Below are 8,925 nucleotides of genomic sequence, written 5' to 3'. Positions count from 1 at the left end.
GGACTTTCACCGATGGAAGGAAACATATGATAAATATTGAAAGGACTTTTAAAAGGACTCTTTATTTATCACAAGGGCTATGGACTTTGAGTGCTTAACATCTATGGACAGTTCAATAATGTTTAATGGTTGTTGTAGGAGTTACAGTTATATTATATTAGAATAGATTTTATTCCAGGTTTCAGTCCCCTCATAAAATGCAGTTTTCCTATTGGTTAAAATCCCTTAGCTAGGATTGGTCTGCTTGTGCCGCAGCACAGGTGGGCCTACCTGAGGTAACTTGATATCCTATTGGTTGTTTGTTATGGCGCGTTAATTGTATGGATTCCTATTGGTTGTACCCCGTGCCAATCCCTTAACTCCTCCCATGTTCTAGTCCCTTCTCCCTCCAACCCTATATAAACCCCTGTCCTTCCCTCACTCGGGGATGACGCCATTGAGTGTCTCGCTAGTGACACCACTCTGTGTCGCAGCCCTTCGGGTCCTACCTTCAAACCGCTGAGGATTTTAGCAACCACATAATAAACATCCCAGTGAGTACTCCACCCTTGTGTCGTCCATCTCTATCTCCTGGACCGGGCTGCGGCAAGAACTGCCAAAAGTCTCCCATACCAAAAGTCCTTTTACACCACTGTAGTTTCGTTGTCCGTTTCATTAGTAAAGTCTTCTTTCCATTGTTTGTATGTGTCTTCATCCTCAAGGCCATCCACTTCAGTCTCCTAATCATCTTTGTTGCCCTCTACTGGACTTGCTCCAGAAGCTTCACATCTCTCTTGTCCTGAGGAGCCCAAAACTGGACACAGCACTCCAGATGCAGCCTCACTAGGGCTGAGTAGATGGGCAGGATCACTTCCTTTGACCTGCTGGCAATACTCTTCCAATGCAGCCCAAGATACTATTGGCTCTCACAGAGTCATAGAATCACAGAATCATTTAGGTTTGAAAAGAATGGTAAGATAATTGTCGTGGTTTTAGCTAGCTCTCGTAGCCAGGTGAAAAATTTTCTCCCTTCCCTCCTGGATGTCAAGATAAGCACTTCAGATTACAAAAGACCTAGCCCCCATGGCTGATGGCTGGACATTAGTCTCCTAGGAGACAAGGCAGATAAGGACTTGCACTTTACTTTTTTCTCTTGTGTCCTGGGAAATGAAGTGGGAGGAGTCTGAGGGGGGCTACTGTGGTGGCTGGCACGCAGGCTGGGAGGAGAGGCTGGTGTGCCAGTGGGGCTTGGGACCTGCTGCGAGCTGCAGACACTGCCTGGTTCTTTTCCTTCCTGTCGGAGGGGAGTTTGCTGCTGCACTCTGCTCAGCTGTTGCTGGCTGCAGGCCCTGCTTAAAGCGAACCCTAACCAACTGAAATTCGTGAGTTTTCTTTCATTGGGAGAACTTTCTGTTTTATTGCTGGGTTTTTTTCCCTTCCCCTTCCCCCCACACCCCTCCCTTTTTTTACAGTGTGGGAAGGGAAGAGGAATCAACTTTTTTTGTTGTTTTTTTTCTCCGACATACCCTGGGGGGTGTTGCTTTTTCCCCTTCCCCCAATCCACCTCGTGGTAACCAAGGATCTCACAGCGTCACCTGGTGACGGGCACTGGACATTACAAGTTCTGCTCCTCCAGTGACCCAACAGCACCACCTGGTGAATGGTACAGGACATTACAAGTTTTGCATCTCCAGTGACCCCACAGTGCCCTCTGCTGACTGTGGTTGGAACTGCACCAAAGGGTGCTAAAAATTGAACTACTTAATTTTCCTTTTGCCGGTTTATTGGTTTTGTTCTTGAAGGGGATTATTGGTGAGTATAGGAGTATTGCTTGGTTGTTTTACTTGTTTCTTTTCGTGTTCCTGTTAATACACACATACCTTTAATAAAGGGCTGTTATTTTCCCTTTTCCATAATTTGTTTTCCTTCAATTGGAGCCTCTTAATTTCAGATTTATAATTGCTTAAAAAGAGAAGTTTGGGTCTTTTTCTCCTAATCCATCCTCAGCAAAAGACCCTTGTCTCATTTTAACTGGGATAATAATCAAGTTCAAACTTTGATCAATCACCACTTTGTCAACTAGACCATAGCACCAAGTGCTACGTCCAGTTGTTTCAAGAACACCTCCAGAGATGGTGCCTCCAACACCTGTGCTGGGCAGCCCATTTCAATGCTTAACAGCCCTTTCCATGAAGAAATACTCCCTGATGTCCAACCTCAACCTTACCTGACACAGCTTGAGGCCATTTTGTCTTGCCCTGTCGCTAGTTACCTGTGAGAAGAGGTCAACCCCCACCTGGCTACAACTTCCTTTCAAGTAGTCCTAGAGAGCGATTAGGTCTCCTCTCAACCATCTTTTCTGCAGGTTAAATGACCCCAGATTCCTCAGCTGCTTCTCATAGGACTTACCCTCTAGACCCTTGAGCTTTGTTGTCTTTCTCTGAACTTGCTCTAGCACCTCAATGTCTTTAATAAGTGAGGGGCCCAGAACTGAACACAGGACCTGAGGTGCAGCCTCACGAGTGCTGAGTACAGGGGGGCAATCACTCTGGCCACACTATTGCTGATCCAAGCCAGGAGACCATCTGCGTTCTTGGTCACCTAGGTAAGCTGCTGGCTCATGTTCAGTTGTTGTGAACCAGCATCCCCAGATGCTTTTCTGACAGGCAGTTTTCCAGCCACTCTTCCCCCAGCCTGTAGTGCTGCCTGGTGTTATTGTGACCCAAGAGCAGAACCCAATACTTGGCCTTGTTGAACCTCATACAACTGACCTCCACCCGTGGATCCCGCCTGTCCAGATCCCTCTGCAGAGCCATCCTCCCCTCCAGCAGATCAACACTCTCAGCTAACTTAGCATCATCTGCGAACTTTCTGAAGGTACATTCAATCCCCTTATCCAGATCATCAGTAAAGACATTAAAGAAGACTGGCCCCACTAGTAGCTGCAAGAGAACACTGATGGCTCACGGACAGCTTGCTGTACACCAGGACTCGCAGGTCATTCTCTTCAGAGCTATCAGGTTGGTCAAAGCCTGTCCTGCCTGACCTTGAATGCTTCCGGGATGAGGCATCTATCATCTCTCTGAGAAACCTCTTTCAGTCTTTCACCACCCTCATAATTAAAAAATGTCTTCCTTGTATCTAGTCTGTCCCCTTTTACTTTAAAACTATTAGCTCTTGTCCTATCACTACAGGTCAAGCTAAAAAGTTTACCTCCCCACATCAGTCTTATAAGTCCCTTTTAAGCAGTAAGGTCTCCCTGAAGCCTTCTCTTCACCAAGCTGAACAACTCCAACTGCCTCATTCTGTCCTCATGGGAGAGGAGTTTCATCCCTCTGATCATTTTTGTCGTTGTTCTCTGGACCCACTCCCATAGATCCATGTGTTTCCTATGCTGAGGACCCCAGACATGAACACAGCATTCCAGCGGGGTCTCAAAAGAGCTAAAGTGGGGGCAGAATCACCTCCCTCTACCTGCTGGCCTTCTTTTGATGTAGCTCAGGACACAGCTGGCTTTCTGGGCTGGGAGCACACATTGTTGGGTCTCGTCCAGCTTTTCATCCACCAGTACCCCAAGTCCCTCTCAGCAGGGCTGTTATCAATCCCTTCAACCCTCAAACTGTATTGTTACCGGGAGTTGCACTACTCAGGGGCAATACCTTGCAGCGGGCCTTGTTGACCTCCTGAGATTCATATGTCCCCACTTCTCGAGCTTGTCTTGGTCCCTCTGAATGGCATCCCATCCTTCAGGTCTGTGAGCCACAACGCTCAGCTTGGTGTCATCTTCAGACTTGTTGAGTGTGCACTTGATCCTACTGACTATTAAACAGTACTGGTCCCAGTATAGACCCCTGAGGGACCCCATTTCTCACTGATTTCCATCTGGACATTGAGCCACTGATAGCTACTCTCTGGATGTGACTATCCGACCAATTTCTCATTCACCAAACACTCCACTCATCAAATCCAAGACTCCAATTTAAAGAGAAGGATGCTATGGGGGAGTATGTCAAAAGTCAAGATAAGTGACATCTGTGACCCTTCCCGTATCCATTGACATAGTCACTCCATTATAGAAGGCCATTAGATTGGTCAGGTAGGACTTGCCCTTGGGGAAGCTGTGCTGGCTGTCACCAATCACTTCCCTGTCCTCCGTATGTCTTAGCATGGCTTATAGGAGGATCTGTTTCATGATCTTCCCAGACGCAGGGATGAGTGAGGCTGACAGGCTGGCAGCTCCTGGGGTCCTCCTTTCTACCCTTTTTAAAGGTGGGTACAGTATTTCCCTTTTTCCAGTCACTTTGTCTGACTGCCATGACTCTTCTACTGGTATCAAGATGCTTTCTTACACTTTGCACTTGGTGCAGTTTTCCAACCTCCCTCCTGAGGTGAAATTGCATTTATCCATGACATCTCCATTTATCTATGACATCTCCATCTTCCCTCTGAGATAGCTCTTTGATGCAGTTTTGTTATAAAAGGTAGGGAGCAGACCAGCATGGGGTCTTGCCTGGCTCACGGGTGTTAGGACAGCAACAGGCAAAGGCTGTCAAGTGTGGTTCAGGCTATTGCGCAGGCAAAAGTAAGAGACCGACACAAAGCAGTTGAACACTTGAACAGCCAGGACTGATCTGGTTTATTAACACAAAATGGTGGGTTTTATAGGGGTTGGTAAGGAATATCCTAGGAAGAGGGTGGAACTTGGGCAGAGCATGCAAATCCGCTAACATTTATAGGTTGATGGAAAATGAATAAACATAGGGAGGTGGTAACAGGGGAGGTGATAATGAGGAAGAACCTGGTTGGTTGGTACCTCATGGTACTTGGACCAATGAGACGCTGTCTGCAAGCCTGTCAGGCTAAAAGTCCATGAGGGAGAGGGAAAAGTGGGGGAAAACAACCTACATATAGGTTTGATATTTTAACAAAACTACCACAAACAGTCCATTAAGCACAAGGGTGATGTTCATCAACCTTCATGAGGTGATTCTTCCATTCTTCAAAGGATGTTATGTTCTCTTCAGCATGTTTCCATTTCTGGAATGCAGTTTCCATATCCTCATAGTCATTGTTATCACCGACAGCTCTTCTCTTTCATTTTTTTTCATCAACCTATTGACAGACTGCTACACTCGGGATTTTAAGTCACAAGCTGCCCAGAATGGTTACATTTATTTAAAACTTTTCAAAAGCCTTTTGATTTGTTATGACGTAGAGTTTGCATCCAGAGAAAATTCTGCTATGCTTTCTCTAAGAGAATTACTTTTAATTTGGTGAGAGAAATAAGACATTTCGTCAAGAGAGTTTTATGTATGACATATAACAGGTAACATATAACAGAAGAAAGGCATTTTACTAAAACACCCAGCACAGAGACCTATTCCACAAAAAAATCCCACCACAAACAATCAATATACCAGCTATAATAAAATACAGTTCATTGGTTTTAAGTTATCCACAAGAGAAGGAAACAGGTAAAAGAAGAAAAGAGATGAAAAGAGTAAAGAAAGAAGAGAGAAAAAAAGGAGAGAGAAGAGAGAAAAATAGTTACTGGCAAGATTTGCTGGTTCATGTGGTGCTGGTTGGAAGACAGGAGAGGAAGAGAGAGCTCACATGGAACCTCATGCATTTATATAATTTGGTTTTGCCTCGCAGGCAGGATATCTACTCACTCAGTGCCTTCCAGGCCAGAAGAGTGCTGTAGCCAACCAGAGTCTCCAGAGGGTATGATGTGGGTGGACTACTGGACAGGCCTTCCTTGACTGACAGCTCAGCTACTCGGCCTTCAGCTCTGCCATGTGCTCTGCATGGATGCAGCCATGTTGGCTGCAGGCCTACATGCTCTACCACATTCTCTCTGGGGGCCTGCCCTGTTTGCTGCAGGCCATGTGCTGTCAGCAGGCCTTAGCCCAGCCTTGCCCCCCTCCCGTCCCCTTCCCCACCCCTCCGCCCATTGAGTTGGCTCTGACCCATATCGATATGTAATTCAGTGAGATTCAAATCCAGTATCTCACACAGACATGCCACCTTTTTTTCTCAGCCTTCAGTCTAGCAGATCAATTAGTCCAGACTCATTTAGTCTTATCTGCATGCTAACGGCCTTTCACAGTACCTTTCCTAGTTTGAGTTAATCTTCACATTCATGACAATAGTGCAGGCAGAATTCAAGAAATGCTGCACCTCATTCTTTTTACAATGTTACTAATGATTCTGTCATAAAATACTTCCTATTGTATACTAAAAGAGCATTTACCTTATATTGTGGTTATGTTTCACTGATGTTATTAGATAATGTGCCTTTGTAAATTTCAAATGATCTTCTGTGAGGTTACAGAAGATGATCTAGGTATTTCTTACATTTACATTACTTTGTATCTTGTATGAATTCATTTAATCAGCTTGAGCTATCCCTGATTTTAAGGTCATGTAGTAATTTCTACATGATATCCAATCTTCCTGGATTGATAATTATTCCTACTATCATACCTTGTATACTTTTCATCAGCATATCTATGAACTCAGATGAATTCTATAATGACTTTATATTTTCTAATTATTTTCACTCCTTTTCTGCTGAGTATTTTTTGCAAACACTTTGCTGGACAGCTTTTTCACCTAATTTCCAGCATGCACCTTTCTCCCTTCTATTTGCAAATCAATTATCTTTATGTCCCTCTGCTGGTTGCTACCAAGTATTCAGATATGTCCTCCAGGCAATTTCCAGTGAAGGAAATAATGCTAATAAGGAAGAAGAGTTAAGAAAGCAAGAAGCAGCCTTCCCTTCCTGTTCTTCCACTCAAACAACAGCCTAGCAAGAAGTACTAAAATGTCAGTCACTTTTGTGTTCACACACTCATTTATGCTCAGAGTCCTGTTTGGGAACCAAAAATGAAAGAATGGCAGGGACCAAAAAATGATACTGGGGAGCTGCTGTTCTGTTTTCCTGGTTATTAGCTATATCCCTGTCCTCCAACACTCATCCTAAGCTATATGATCCTAAGCTATATGATTCACAGGCTCCTTTAGATATGAAAATCTTTACTGTTATTGTCTGTGTTTCTGTATTTGTTTAGCACGGTCTTAAGAACTCTCTTCTGAAGATCCCCACCTCTCAATTTTTTAAAAGTATTTTCCTTAGAGCAGGTTGCAGCATTTGCAGTAGCTGCAAAATGCTTGGAGCAGGAAATCTGATTTGATTCTGCTGTGTAGCCTGAAGGTGGTCCTCCAGAGTCAGCATGTCTAGAATGTTCTATAGGGAAGTCCTCTCTGTGGTTAAGTGATGAAGAGATGAATGTAATTTAAATATATAACTATATATCAAAATGTGTCAACTGCCTTTTACAGATGAAATTATTGTGTGATAAAAGCTAGAAACAGTGGGTCTTCTGGTGGAGGAAATTATAGCAGCATAGTGGCATTGATAAACAGTAGACTGAATCAGAATCCTGGGACATGTCTTGTGGCAATTGATGTACTTATATGAAACCTTTCAGTCTATATGGGAAAATTCACATAATAAATTTAAAAAAGCTTAGTCTGTCTTCCATAAGGATAAAATGTATCTTCTTTATTGGGATGGAGTCTTTTGCTGCAAGGATACTTGAAGCTGATGCTAACCTTCTTGATTTTGGTTCTGTAGAAAGGGATATCAGTGTCTTCAGTGGAGCTGTCACTGAGCTGTATAAAGGTAATGAATGACACTACAGTAAGTCCTTTTATAAGTTTCAAACTTGAGCTATCATGTTAAATAGTTCAGTGAAAGAACATGGGTTCTGTTAGAATTCTGCAGTGAATGACTCCGTGAAACATGCCTAGTGCTATTTGAAATATTGTGGGGGTCAGCTCTACCTGCTGTCCAGGAAAGAGCAGGGAGTGGGGAGCCTTGAGTCCAGGGCAAGACAAGACAAGGCTGTCCAGGAACTTTTCTGCTCCTTACAAACGTTGACCAGTCTCCCTTGCTGAGCTTTTGTCACTTTGGAAGCAATGCTCCCTGCTTCCTCATCAGCAGAATGGCACAGAGAACTTACAAGGAGATGAACTTGTAAATAGTCCAAGTGAAGCATGGCTACCATGCAGCCATTATAAGCAGCTTCTTCGTGAGGGAGAAAAGAAGGTATTTGCTCCCATTGCACTGGCCTGTGAAAGAAATACACTGCTTTTTCTAAAGGAACATATCAGTTCCATGACAGCTTTCATATCTGTAGTGTATTACTCACTCATTGCTGATACAACCCAGGGTCTCTAATTGCACAACTGATTTTATTTCTTTCCCCCTGCCCACCCCTCCCCCCCTAATTTGTTATATAGACTGAAAGCTGCTGACCTTCACCATGTTGAGCAGTACCTGTTATTTATCAAGAGAACAGAGTTTTCTTTGAACTTCTACAAATCTTGCAGGATTCAACTCTTAAAAATTTTGATAAATAGGGATATGATGTGGAGGAGCTAGACCAACCAGATGACTTGCAGGAAGATGTGGAGTACTGTGCGGAATCATGAAAGGGTATGACAGATGAGGCATTTCCCACTGCTTTATCTGAGGAGTCTAACCCAGATTTGTAAAACAGGTCTGAATACTCCTGCCCAGGTACCTGCTGAATAAGATTTTTTCAAGGACTAAATTGTGATGTTGTATTGGTAAAATGTTTAGGAGCCTGAATCCTATAGAGATGTCTAAATGGTGGGCTGCAAGTATGCCACATCCACTCTTGTTGGAGAATTCTTGTGTATATTCTTCCATTTCATTAACTCAAGACACAGAAGAGTGATGTAACTGTTGTGATTTGTTTTAAAGAGTAGGATTATCCCAAGATGAGAGTAAGTACAAGTTTTTCCTCTAGCTAGTCATGTGAAGGCAATTTGGATAAAGCTTTGAAAAACTAAAAAACAGTATAGCACAGAAGGAACAGAGGAAGGTTATGTACATAATCACTGAACAGTTCAAAT

The 8,925-nt window shown here is 43.6% G+C and overlaps 1 long non-coding RNA gene across 1 annotated transcript in view; it reads left to right on the top strand.

The window, feature by feature from the left end:
- The window catches only part of LOC114059380, a 20,715-nt gene extending 12,162 nt beyond the window's left edge, over positions 1 to 8,553 (top strand). The window contains exons 2-3 of the long non-coding RNA XR_003571649.1: positions 7,623 to 7,666; positions 8,377 to 8,553. This is a non-coding gene — a long non-coding RNA (uncharacterized LOC114059380). The remainder of the gene's footprint in view (positions 1 to 7,622; positions 7,667 to 8,376) is intronic.
- The last annotated feature ends 372 nt before the right edge of the window (positions 8,554 to 8,925 follow it).

This window comes from Empidonax traillii, unplaced genomic scaffold (genome assembly GCF_003031625.1).
Source record: "Empidonax traillii isolate 1590-97213 ecotype Southwest subspecies unplaced genomic scaffold, ASM303162v1 scaffold220:size741200, whole genome shotgun sequence".
NCBI lineage: Eukaryota > Metazoa > Chordata > Aves > Passeriformes > Tyrannidae > Empidonax > Empidonax traillii.
This window is presented reverse-complemented; position numbering and strand designations above follow the sequence as displayed.